Raw genomic sequence first — 13,864 nt, forward strand, 5'->3', positions numbered from 1 at the left:
GCTCCCTATACCCAGAGCCGCCTCTTCCTATAGGTGACTACACACCGTGTTAACTCTCTACTGTTGAGAGTTAGAAAAGTAGAATACACAAGGTGCCATTTTGAAATTTGGTAGTGCATTATATTTGTTGTTCTGTTGCTAGGTAAGTTAGCCGAGCCAGCTGTCTAACCCTTGTAGTAGGCCTAATCATCACTAAATTACAGACCAGGCACGCAGGGCATGTTCTCCGGGGCCCTGACCCCCAGGGGGCCCACATTGATTTTGTTAGTCACTCTCATACACATATCATATGAGCATGGCATAAGTCATGGCAAAATGTAAGGAATTGCAGAAAATGTGCTTTAAAACTGCAACACTTTCTCTTCACCCCATGGCAAAATGTGTAGAACTGCAAGAAATGAACTTTGACACTGCAAAATAAATCATCCACTGCCAAGAGAAGGGGCACTCAAAAGTTTTGCCCTTCAGTGGGGTATGCCTACCCAGAAACTAGCTGCTCCCTGTGGGATCGGTGCTTTAGAGCCTCCCTTTGTCCTGACTCCCGTGCCCTCCAAGCTGTCCAAACACACAGTACCTGAGAGAGGATTATGGGAGTCTGGTGGCTGGGAGGAGCACTCCCGCCCTGTCTGCAGGGGGAGAGGAGAGAAGGGGACACGTAGAGGAGGGGAGGAGGTGTTGAGGCTGTTCCTGCGCCCATCAGACCCGGTGCTCTAAGCCTGCCTTATTGAATTGTCTCTTGCCTTTATGAAGAGGGGCCAACAGGTGTCAGTCTCAGCAGGGTAAGGTGGTCGACTTAGAATGTCCACTTTGACCCCCAGCAGTAACTTGGACAGCTGTGGTGGTGGCTGTAGGAAAAACGGTTGAGGTGGGGGGTGATATAATGCATCCACATTAAATGTAAAATGAAATTTAACAGAATGAAAGGTTTTGCATGTATTCCTTGGTAAAGACATTGAATGTGCACATGTATAGATCCAGGCCATGATTTTCATTCCAGTGGGTTCAAATTATGTTGGTCAAAATGATACCTGTCACTTTATGTATGGTGTCATATGAGTACTGTAGTTAGAGAGCAAAATGGCTGCAGTGTGAGAAACAATGAATCAAGGAAGTGTTTGTTTGAAAACTATGAAATAAAATAGTCCTGTAATTGTTTCCTCTGATTATTTGCCTGGAAAATAAAGTTAGCTGAACTACTATCACAAAATAACTTAATATCATCAGCAAGGAAGGGCAGATTTTTCCTTTGTTGATTGATTCTACTGCATTTACTATGGGATTATGATTTATCTTCTTGTGGACACACATCTGTTCAGGAAGGACAGGTGATTGTTAGAAGCAGCGATTATTACTGTACCTTTATTATCTAGGCTTGATGGGTGCTGCTTTTTGAATTGAAAACCTCAGGCCTATTTTCACAGGAACCTCCAAACTATGCCAGACCTGGTGATGAGATCAGACCGCTCTCCCTGACCGTAGCTGACACCAAGTCATTCTCAGGGATACTCAAGGTCAATCCAGCCACCCCGGAGGCGACATCACGGGCCTAGATGTGTTTATTAAGGCTCCCTTGGTAACAGCAAAGCAAATAGCTGGCTCTGGTTTTGTTGCTTTTGGCTCCATTTGTCTCTCTCCCTCTCTCCATCTCTCTTGCCCCATCTTCTTCACCCCCCCTCTCCTCCCCTGTCTCTATTCCAGCTGCAGATGGGACCAGGGAAACCCCAAGTCAAGACAGCCAGTCAACCAGTCAGTCAGTCAGTCAGTCAGCTCTATAGAGGGCACTGCAAATCAGAACCCTGCAACAATGATGTTATCCTGGCAAGGATGAAGGACTCAACCCCAATGACATGATGTAGCGAACTCAACTCAGCGAACCGCATTAATGCATTATATTATAATATATAGTATGCGTTGTTTAATGTTCACCCGTGGATTATATTTCACACAATGATACAGATGAGGTTAGACATGGTGTACGAAAAAGAATGACATTTTATGTAGTGTAATGTATATTGAAACAGGTGTTGAATCTGCCATGTCTATAAACCATTTGATATCCTTTCAATCCAGCCAAGATCAGACCAGAAATTGGATCGGTCATTCCGATATATCACACTCTTTACCTTGAGAGAATCCCTAGTGTGTGGTTCTGTGCTGTGAATTTAAGTTAAATATGTTTCTTATTGGTAACATTCTCAATGGGCCAGAACAAAAGTTCTGACTAGTCGCTGCATGTGTTGACGAGCGTGAGACATTTGTTTGCCCAGCACTAAAATGGTTTCCATTGAGATGATCTGCGTGGCTCTGTTCTTTCAAATGTTGTACTAACTGGGGAATGTTTAAGGCAGCAGAGCACTTGTGATGTGCGAAATAGACAGATGACTCTAAATCTGATGATTAGCTGAGTAAACTCAGAGATGTGTCACTTGTGCACAGACGAGGGTTGAAATCCAGCCGGAATTCTGGCTGTGAATGTGTCATACCTGAATGCATTCTGACACACAACAAGAGATTAGTTGTTCACTTCGCAGCAGTTCTTTACACTCCCAACAGTCCAACACATACCCGCGGCTTATGAGGCGAAAGTGGAGAGACATAAACAATAGTACCAGAGTTTTGGAAGAGTTTAGAGAATTGTTAGAGCGTATCATACCAGCTTCTCAGGATAGACTGGTTATGTCATGTCGACTGGTACTGTAACTGTAGATGACTTATGAACCCAGGCAGGAGGACCTTGTTTTCATTGAGGTGGTGTAGTTGTGTGTCTTATTCTAAACCACCCAAAGATATGACGGAGGTATTGAATACACTTCCACATCTGAAGTAATTACAAGATACAGTGGGATGTCTTCTGGCAGACACTTCAACGCACGATTGGCCTTCCTCACCATTCAGACACCTGTCTGAGTGATAACAGCAAAGCCAATTTGTTTGCCGCTTGGCGAGGCTGTGAGGTAAACGACACTGGGAGAAAGTGTAACAGCAAGTCATTTATCCTCTTTCTCTCTCGCTCTCTCTCGCTCTCTCTGGCCCTTTTCCCCTCTATGCTAGCGGTATGTAATGTAGTCAAGATAGATTACATGTCTCCTTAAAATGTTAGTGTCTTGCCAACTGGTGTAAAAAATATGAGGGGAAAAAAGGCCTGATAATAAAAAGCTTTGTAAAGACATCGATATGGCGTTAAATATCATCCCCCTAAGAACAAAAACTTTGGACTGTGAATGTTATTTTATAGCGATGACAAATTGCAGGTATCTCCTGTGGCTTTCTGTGAGCTTTCAGGGCGGCTTGCCAACTGGCTCGGTGCGAGCTGTGTATGACTGACTGCTACACCTGACCGTGCACAATCCTCTGTGACTCCCAATCATCAGTATGTCCCAGAGCTGACGGTGGCCCTCCAATGAGCATGGACTTAATATTAGCATGGCCCGCCAACTCTGTCTAATGAGGTAGCCTATCCAGTGAGCATGTTCCTCCCCCTTATCATGTCCCTTCTGAGTATGTAACAAACTGGAACCTGTCGCCTGCTGGTAGCCCCTGTCATCCTGTATAGGGGTTGAACATTTTTGTCATTGATAACCTCTTAAATTGAAATGCAGTGGCTGTACAGTAACATGCCATACATAACGTCAGAGTTCGGGGTCTCCACTTCAAAGTGCTGTATGGGTTTGACTGACAGCCGTTATACACTTGAGCACCGAGTGTGACAAGAAGATGCCTCCATCCCTCCCGCTAAGTGGGCTACTTTTGCTCATTTGTTGTTGTTTGAGCGAGGGAAAGGCTGTAAATTGAGAAGTGTCAATGGGTTATGAAAGATAAGACGTTGAGGAGTGAAAATCTATACGGCTTTGATGCCGTACAAGCAAACCCCACACGAGTCCAAATGGGCGCTTCACATTTCCATATTATAAAACTCGTATCATTTACAGTATCAACATTTATGATCGATATGTTTGATCCACAGGTACAAGAATTACATGCAATATACCCTGGGTTGGCCTAAACAGAATGAGCCTGTTAGTCTTATTGTGAAGAAAATGATTCCGTGGAACATGCACTTGAATACACTCATGTAACATTACCGTCTATGTGCCTTGTGAAAGCCTAACACTGTAATATCGTATTTTTATAACTTAGCTAACCATGGCAATAGAATACGCTTTCAAATTATGCTCACCTGACCCAGATTGTGATTTATAATGGAGCGTTTTTGCATTGCGTCAGCAAACAACAGTAATTGTGTGATGGTGGGGACGCAGGGTTGTTCCAAACAAAAAACGACAAGTGTCCTTGCTTCAGTTCCTCAACGGCAAAGCCAGAAGAGCTAAAAATAAAAGAACCTAACAGTTGAAGGCTCTTTCCTTGAGTCATAAAACTGCGGCCAGTTAGACAACAGTTAAACCTCTCACTCACCCTTGTAATTGTTTTCTCTTATCTTGTCTTGTACCCGCTCCAACACGTCAATTCATATTTGTATTATTCTACTGAATGTATCGAGACTATCTTCAGATTTCATTTTGAAGATGAATGAACTAACTTGTAAGTTGCTCTGGATAAGAACATCTGCTAAATGACTAAAATGTAATGTAAATGTAAAAATGTTATTGACAAATGCTGTGAAGATCTACAGTAAATGTCAAATGTACATAAAATCAACAGCCTACTGTTTGGATTCAGTCTTCTGTCAGGTGAACTGTTGTTGATCAGACCAAAGGTGAGGACACAACAGTTCACATGACAGAAGACTGAATTCAAACAGCAGGCTGTTGATTTTATGTGCAGTTAACATGCACTTAGGTTGGAGTCATTAACACTTGTTTTTCAACCACTCCACAAATTTCTTGTAAACAAACTATAGTTTTGGCAAGTCGGTTAGGACATCTACTTTGTGCATGACACAAGTCATTTTTCCAACAATTGTTTACAGACAGATTATTTCACTTACAATTCACTGTATCACAATTCCAGTGGGTCAGAAGTTTACATACACTAAGTTGACTGTGCCTGTTCCAGAAAATGATGGCATGGCTTTAGAAGCTTCTGATATTCTAATTGACAACATTTGAGTCAATTGGAGGTGTACCTATGGATGTATTTCAAGGCCTACCTTCAAACTCAGTGCCTCTTTGCTTGACATCATGGGAAAATCAAAAGATCTCAGCCAAGACCTCAGAAAAAAATTGTAGACCTCCACAAGTCTGGTTCATCCTTGGGAGCAATTTCCAAATGCCTGAAGGTACCATGTTCATCTGTACAAACAATAGTACGCAAGTATAAACACCATGGAACCACGCAGCCGTCATGTCGCTCAGGAAGGAGACGCGTTCTTTGGTGCGAAAAGTGCAAATCAATCCCAGAAAAACAGCAAAGGACCTTGTGAAGATGCTGGAGGAAACGGGTACAAAAGTATCTATATCCACAGTAAAATTAGTCCAATATCGACGTAACCTGAAAGGCCGCTCAGCAAGGAAGAAGCCACTGCTCCAAAACCAGCATAAAAAAGCCAGACTACAGATTGGGATTGTACTTTTCGGACTTTTTGTAGAAATGTCCTTTGGTCTGATGAAACAAAAATATAACTGTTTGGCCATAATGACCATCGTTATGTTTGGAGGAAAAAGGGGGAGCTTTGCAAGCCGAAGTACACCATCCCAACCGTGATGCACGGGGGTGGCAGCATCATGTTGTGGGGGTGCTTTGCTGCAGGAGGGACTGGTGTATTTAACAAAATAGATCACATCATGAGGTAGGAAATGTGAATGTGTAATGTGGATATATTGAAGCAACATCTCAAGACATCAGCCAGGAAGTTAGAGCTTGGTTGCAAATGGGTCTTCAAAATGGACAATGACCCCAAGGGTACTTCAAAAGTAGTGGCAAAATGGTTTAAGGACAACAAAGTCAAGGTATTGGAGTGGCCATCACAAAGCCCTGACCTCAATCCCATACAACATTTGTGGGCAGAACTGAAAAAGCATGTGCGAGCAAGGAGGCCTACAAACCTGACTCAGTTACATCAGCTCTGTCAGGTGGAATAGGCCAAAATTCACGCAACATATTGTGTGGAAGGCCACCCGAATCATTTGACCCAAGTTAAACAATTGAAAGGCAATGCTACCAAATACTAGTTGAGTGTATGAAAACTTCTGACCCACTGGGAATGTGATGAAATAAAAGCTGAAATTAATCATTCTCTCTACTATTATTCTGACATTTCACATTCTTAAAATAAATTGGTGATCCTAACTGACCTAAGACAGGTAAGTTTTACTTGGATTAAATGTCAGGAATATTGAAAACTGAGTTGAAATGTATTTGGCTAAGGTGTATGTAAACTTCCAACTTCAACTGTATAGGGAAGGTAATCAGGGAAGTGATGGAGGCCAGGTGAGTCTGATGATGCGCAGGCAGGTGAGCGTAACGATGGTGACAGTTGTACGCCATAACAAGCAGTCTGGTGACCTAGAGGCCGGAGAAGGAGCACACGTGACAACACCGATCACGAACAACATCTAAATTGATCTCCATTTGGCATAAATGTGCTAATTTCCCATTAATGTATCCTAATAAATAATAATAATAATAAATCATATTTTAATGCAGCTTAGTGTTCAATATGGAACGAGGAGGATACGACAGCAAGAAATGAACCCTAGTTTACTGATTAAGCAACAACTCTTCAAACAAACACAGTAGCTACTGTGGGAGTAATGCTTCCGTTCTGGCTCGCCGTTCAAAATCATTTGCTAAGAGCAGGTGGATATGTACTCAGACCTGGGTTCAAATACTACTTATTTTCTTCCAAATATCTTAACTGCACTTGATTGGGCTTGCCTGACGCAATGGAACCAATGAAATAGTCCCAGAAGCGTAAACCCCACCCATCTAGACCCTCCTGGAAGGCTCAATCAAACACTCTCAAAAGGAAAACACACGTTATTTGATCCCAGGTGTAATGTAACAATGTAATCCACAGCAGGGCTCACCAGCACAGAGATCTCCTCGCACTGTTTAGCTTTTTTGAGAAGCGCCTAACTAAGAATGAAGCTTGAGAGACGTCTTGAGGCCAGCTGTGAGTAATGTGTACAGCAGATATGTTCAGTCTGCTACTCATGCTAATTGCCTGTAGGGCCTCAGCTTCAAGCTGCCATCAATAGACCACCCATGGAGAGGCCGCTGCATTTATCTTGATTTCAAGCATATAATTACATTGTTGGCTTACGTCTGTGTTATCTGTGTAGGTCTATTGATACTGCTAAAAGATAAATGCTGTAATTACATTTAATATGGATTTTGATGTAACTCAATTGATGTCGTTCACTTAATTGAGCGTACCATACGCTGGTCTGTTTTGGTATATCTGTTAGTTTGAGACGATGACTTATTGAGAGCTGGATTCATTGTGGTATATGTTCCTCTCAACATTACCTTTTTGGATATTTGATACAGAACACTTTGTTCTTTCTGGTCTTGGCAGTTACAGTTGCTCTGCAGGTGGAGAGAGAGTTTGGAGTAATGCATGAGCTGGAATGGTTGGCAGCAGGGTATATTTTGATGCTCAGTGCTGCACAGGCAGACCTCTCTCTCTTTCCTATAACAAAATCCTCTTTTGCTACGCACTCGGAGAGTCTCTCTTCTCTGCCAACGCCTGCTGTGAGGGGTCTGAGCTAAACCAACAACTGTGCTGCATGATGAAAGGGTGAGCAGTAGGGGTCTCGCAATGAACTCTGGGTCATCCCACTGCCATGATGACTCTATCCCTGCTTCCCCTTTCACTACCACATACACTACAGTACAGTAATATACCTTTCACTACCACATACACTACAGTACAGTAATATACCTTTCACTACCACATACACTACAGTACAGTAATATACCTTTCACTACCACATATACTACAGTACAGTAATATACCTTTCACTACCACATATACTACAGTACAGTAATATACCTTTCACTACCACATACACTACAGTACAGTAATATACCTTTCACTACCACATACACTACAGTACAGTAATATACCTTTCACTACCACAGTACAGTCATATTCACCTTACAATCTCTCCCAACTGGGATATCCATATTGGGATTGTGGTTAGGGCGTCTTTGGGTCGGGAGATGTACATTTGTGGCCCACAAGGGAACTCATGCTACTCCCTCAGTTCATTACACTGGTGTCAGAAGTGGGATAGTGCTTGTTGGCAGTTGAGAGTATTCGCTGTACTTATGTATGCCTATATTCTGGTACTATTTACCAAGGTTCCACTCCAGCAAGGTTTAAACTCCTCTTCATATCAGTATACTCTCACAAATCCACAAGTTCTGTGCTCCTCCCTCCTCCTCCCCGATTTCCTTTTAGTGGAAATCTTGTTTGCCTAGTTTTCGACCATGGCATTTTGAAAGAGGGTAGACGGATGTGGACCCAAATGTCTTCCCTGTCATTTCCTCAGCGAAGCGCCACTGGCCCAGAACTCGACTGTCAACTGTGAAAACAGGGCGGGGTTGTTGGAGATGGAAATGGCTTTGTTTAGCAGTTACAGTAAGACACGCTTGTGTTTGTCTCCTCAGCTCTGTACGAAAGCTCTGTAGGAGTAACAAAAGCACACGGGCTCTTGTCAACTTCCACCCTGAACTTCAGCTCAAGCAGCACCGTTGCAACGTGAGCACGGCACATTCACTCATTATGACTGTAGAGATTATTTTGGACCGTACTGGAGTGGTGGAGAATTATTATTATTTTTTTTTTTACAGGTTCCTGTTTCAAGCTGGATCCCTTCCTGAAGATAAGACAAAGTGTTTCTGCGACGCTCCGTAAAAGACAAATAAATAGTGGGGGGAAAAAACGAGATCTTTAGCAGCACAGCATGCAGGGCTAAATCTAACCTTCAGGGGTGTATTTTTTCTCGTGCGATTCCAATGAAAGCAGCAGAAACAAATACAGCCTCATACCAGGACATGCTATTTGTTTTCCTTCAGGCGCTCGATATTTGCACTGCTTTACAGTATGTGAGGCGTGACAGAAAATACATCTGATTTTATTTCTCCAATGGGAAGCTCTGCGTTTTTTGCATATGGAGCTCATCACAGACAAACGACTTGTTAATGCCAGGTTACTTCAGCTGGAAAGCTGTTTTCAAGCGCCAGGCCAAGCTATTGAAGAAACACATGTAATGAAACACCAGCCATGAAGCCCCAATACTCCCCACTCCTGTGATTCTGCTGCACTCCCCATAACAAAGAACTCAATCTTTAAAGAGCTTTTACTTGTGGAGCGAAGCAAAGCTTCCATCTAGGGCCTGACCAAATCATTATTGCACAGATAAGGATCAGAACTGAGGCAGATGTCTGCTGGCTTTACAATATGTGCATGGAGATGACCTGCAAGGCCCCTGCCAGCGTACAGTGCTGAGGCGTCTCAGTTTGCTTTCTCTCAGACATGTTGAAGCTAGCTGGAATCCACTGGGGTTGCATTGCAGCTAGGTGGTCTTGATTTTGCCTCAGGAGGCTAATGTGCGTGCCAAATGGCATCTTATTCCTATATAGAGTGCTACAGGACTTTTGAGCAGAGCCCTATGGGACCTGGTCGGAAGTAGTGCACTATATATGGAATAGGGTGTCATTTGAGACACTATCTGTGGTGGTCAACTGAGTCACATTGTTCTTGGGACTGGAAGTGGAGTGTTATGTTTTTCCCTATTGATGCCCAGAGCAGCTGTCTCAATGAAACACTTTCAGTACAGTTGATTTGTTAAGAAGGAAACATTAGGAGGGGGAGTGTGTTTGCACAGGAATATGGTTATTTTAGAAGTATTGGTGTTGGTGGGGAAGTACAGAGAAAGTAAAAACACTGAGCATGTGTCCAGCTGCTTCCTGGTAACGTTCACCACTGACCACACCTGGGTTCAAATACTATTTGATATCATTTCAAATACTTTAGCAGGGCTTGATTGAGCTTGCCTGGCACTATGGAACCATTAGAATAGTTGCAAAAGTTTCCCAACTGGGACCCTAGGCAGGCTAGAGGAAATGTTCAAAGTATTTAAATGATTCCAAGTAGTATTTGAACTCAGGTCTTCCTATTCAAGAAGGTGTGAAGGTTATCTTTAGAGCTAATACTTTGTAGGGATAATATGATACTCTGTTGACAGATATGAGTCAGTGTGACCTGCTGTGAATACAAAGCGCCCAAGAGGTGCATTTTCTCTCTATAGACACGCGTGCAGACACTCATTCACACACGCACGCACCTACGCACGCACGCATGCTGTCACGACTTCCGCCGGAGTCGGCTCCTCTCCTTGTTCAGGCGGCGTTCGGCGGTCGACGTCACCGGCTTTCTAGCCATCGCCGCTCCATTTTCTCATTGTTCCATTTGTTTTGTCTTGTTCCCTGCACACCTGGTTTACATTCCCTAATCACACTGCATGTATTTATTCCTCTGTTTCCCCCCTTGTCTTTGTGTGAAATTGTTTTGTTACGTGTTTAATGTGATGCGCCAGACTGTTTTTTCCTCCGGGTATCGTATTTTGACCCGTTGTATGTATTTGTCATACATTTGTATATTTGTGAGTGTTTTCGCACTTATTGACTTTTACCTCTGGCTGGAGGATTTTGGACGCAGTTGCATCTGTCTTTTCTGCTGTTGCCAAATAAAAATGCGCTTGATCACCACTCACTGCTCTCCTGCACCTGAATTCGTACCAGTAGCGCACAACCTTGACACACGCATGCACACGCTCACACACGTTTGTTTTACTATCCTTGTGGGGACCAAACAACAATCCCAAACCCCTAAACTTAACTTCTACACCTAACCCCTAACCATAATTTTAACCCTAAACTTTACCGGTAAGCCTAAAATTGCCTTTTTCCTTGTAGGGACCAGGAATATGTAAAGCAAAACAAAACACACACGCACACACAGTAGGGAAGCCTTTACAATTAGGAATATTATGTTTTGTATGTGAATGTCACTCTGAACATTTCTGATCCCTAAACGCTTGACCTCAGTAAAGGTTTGAGCTTAGTATATTTTGGAGTAAAATGGAGGGAACCCCCTACTAGGAAAGAGCAGCTGAGTTAGGTCAGTGATTCCCAGATCATATTACATTCCACCGCTCCACTACAGTAGCCACTTCCAGAGAGAGCTCCACCCATAACTGCAGAAGACAAGGTAAACACCCCTGAATGACATTTTTATGGCTGCTGTCACTCTGTTGTCTGCAGTGCTTTGGCAAACATGGGAACACACCTAACACGATGGCGTATTCCTCTATCATTGTGTGCAGTTTTGAAAATGTTAGGTCTTCATTTCAAGATGAAAGGAAACGTGTACACTATGTTGAGACACATGCAGTATTTGTAGCTGTGGGCTTTGTGTGGTGTGATGAGGAATCCCATTTGAGCCGAGTACTTTGCCAATCAAAACACAGTACTAATAGCTGACTGGAGTTTCCATGAGATGTATATAAACATGTGTAATATATCAGTAGAGTGACATTCATGTTATAATCATCAAAGCTGATAATTGAGATTGCATTAACTTTGAAATATCACAGTGCTATTTTGACACTTTGCACTGCACGTCTTCTGCTTCCGTGGAGAGAGAGGACTAGAGACAGTTGTGCCTGAGGATCAGTCCAAATGGTCTCCTTCTTTTGCTTCTCTCTATTTCTCCGCTGAGCACACCTCGTCATTTCAATGTGGATAATTGGGTAATATTTGGCGTTGACCATTGAGATTACGACCTATATTCACCCACTCAAAAAGACAGCCAAAAGTTAGTCACATTTCCAATGTGTTATCACTATGCTTCCAACCATTTAAAAGCACAACAAAGTTCAAATGGGAATACAACGTATACAAAGATATTTAGTTTATTTATACCACATATTAATGTGTTATCACTGTGCTTAATCTAATAGCATAATGAAATTACCTGGATTACAGTTGAGATTATATTAAAACTACATTGTGCAAGTGCTCAATGCCATTTGAGATTCTGCACAGATTATTACGGCTATTGTGAAGATCTCCACAGACCTGCGACGACCTATGCATGCTATCTTGAACATACAGCTTTATATGATTACATAAGAAGACCTGTGTAGTTACAGTAACCTCAAAATGTGTTACTCATTTTAAGGTTGGACATTACATTAGTTTGTAAGATATCATTAACTTTAGGGTATTTACTGTATTCCAAATGTGATATTTAAAAAAAATATAATAATAACTTGGCAAGTCAGTTAAGAACAATTTCTGGTTCGTAAATTCGACTCCGATTTCAGAGTGCTCTCGTCTGAGTGCGCCAGAGCGCAGAATAACTGATGAATTTACGAACTCGCAACACCCGTTAAATATGACCGGTGTCAGTAAACGTCAGCAAAAAAATATTATTAAATGATTGCCAGCAGGACAGTTGCAGTCACTAACTCTCTAGATTACATGAAAACAGCCTAACACACTGGAGGCAATTTACGAACAGTCAGTGGCACAGCTGGAACTACCCAAGCAAAAGATACATCTCCTTCAAATGTTTATCGTTGGTTATGTTGACAACCAAACACAATTCAACATCACTAAATATCATTACATTTGAAATCAACCAGAGCTTGAAACCCTAGGCCAATTGTATTGTCTACTTTTTTCTTTAGTTGAATTCTGGGTTGAATTGAATAAAATAGCTATTGACTTTGAAAATGCTATTTAGGCCTAAATAGCATCATTGATGATATGAGTGATAAAGTATGGTCCCATTTCATTTGCTCTGTTTATCCTACCTTTGGAAAGACTTCGATAGCAACTGTGAATCTATATAGTTTTTAAGTAGAAGTATCTCAACATTTGTTCTCAAGATAGCACATTGGTAAAAGTCAGTGATAAATGCCATAGCTATGCAGGGTGACCAAAGGGTAGCTATAGATAGATACATTCTCCAGTAGGAGGTGCTGCCCAGCCTATTGATTATTTTTCTGATTGTGGACGTTAAGTTGAAGATCTGACGTTGTTTTAAAGGTACACATTCACATGGTTTGTCTGTGTTGAAATGTGGTTACCATGATGACATAATCCTGTGGTTGAAATTTTACCCTCAAAACAACAGTTGATGAGTTTTTCCACGCAGATTCCATGCCGCAAATGACATTTGAAACCATGTGGATTAGTTTGTGCCCAGTGGGTCCTCTCTGTGTGCTCACTTGCCTGTTTGGAGCCTGAGTCACGATGACACTGACTGCTGTGTTCTCATTCATGTTCGTTCAGAACGTTTTATAGCATAAATCCCATGTAGGGGTGAGTGACAGTTCCTCTTGCTAAGCCTATAATTAATCAGAGCCTCTGACTATTTACCCAACCCCTGCTATGCTACTGACAGCCGTGATGGATTGTGGAAGTTGCTCAAGCTTGCAGGGACAGTTTGTCAGTCTTAAAGCTCTGTCATTCTGCTGTCATTCAGAATGCATGGAATGGTCCTGACAATGCAGTTGAGGAATTGATGTTAACCATAAAAAAATTGGCAGTTTGTTGTCTGGTTGGTGAAGTATTAGCTGTAAACGTGGTGATTTATGTCATAGCTTCTCTGCCTTGACGTTGAGTTCGTTCATTGCTGTCATTTGCGAGGAAAGGGTAATTTACTTTAAGTACAGTAGTACCCCTTTACGGGCTTACTTTGGTTTCAAATTCTCCTGGCATCTATGAATCACATGATGAATGTTATGTAATATTCAATACATCATTCTGTGAGCTCGGCAGTGTAATCGGTATTTATTCATCATTTCACATCTGATTACATTGAGATTATATCGCAATGTAAAAAGATAAATTGAGCTGTAAGCGCACAAGCTGTAAGGAGTCAACA

The sequence above is a fragment of the Oncorhynchus mykiss genome, chromosome 6 (assembly GCF_013265735.2).
Source record: "Oncorhynchus mykiss isolate Arlee chromosome 6, USDA_OmykA_1.1, whole genome shotgun sequence".
Classification (NCBI taxonomy): Eukaryota; Metazoa; Chordata; class Actinopteri; order Salmoniformes; family Salmonidae; genus Oncorhynchus; species Oncorhynchus mykiss.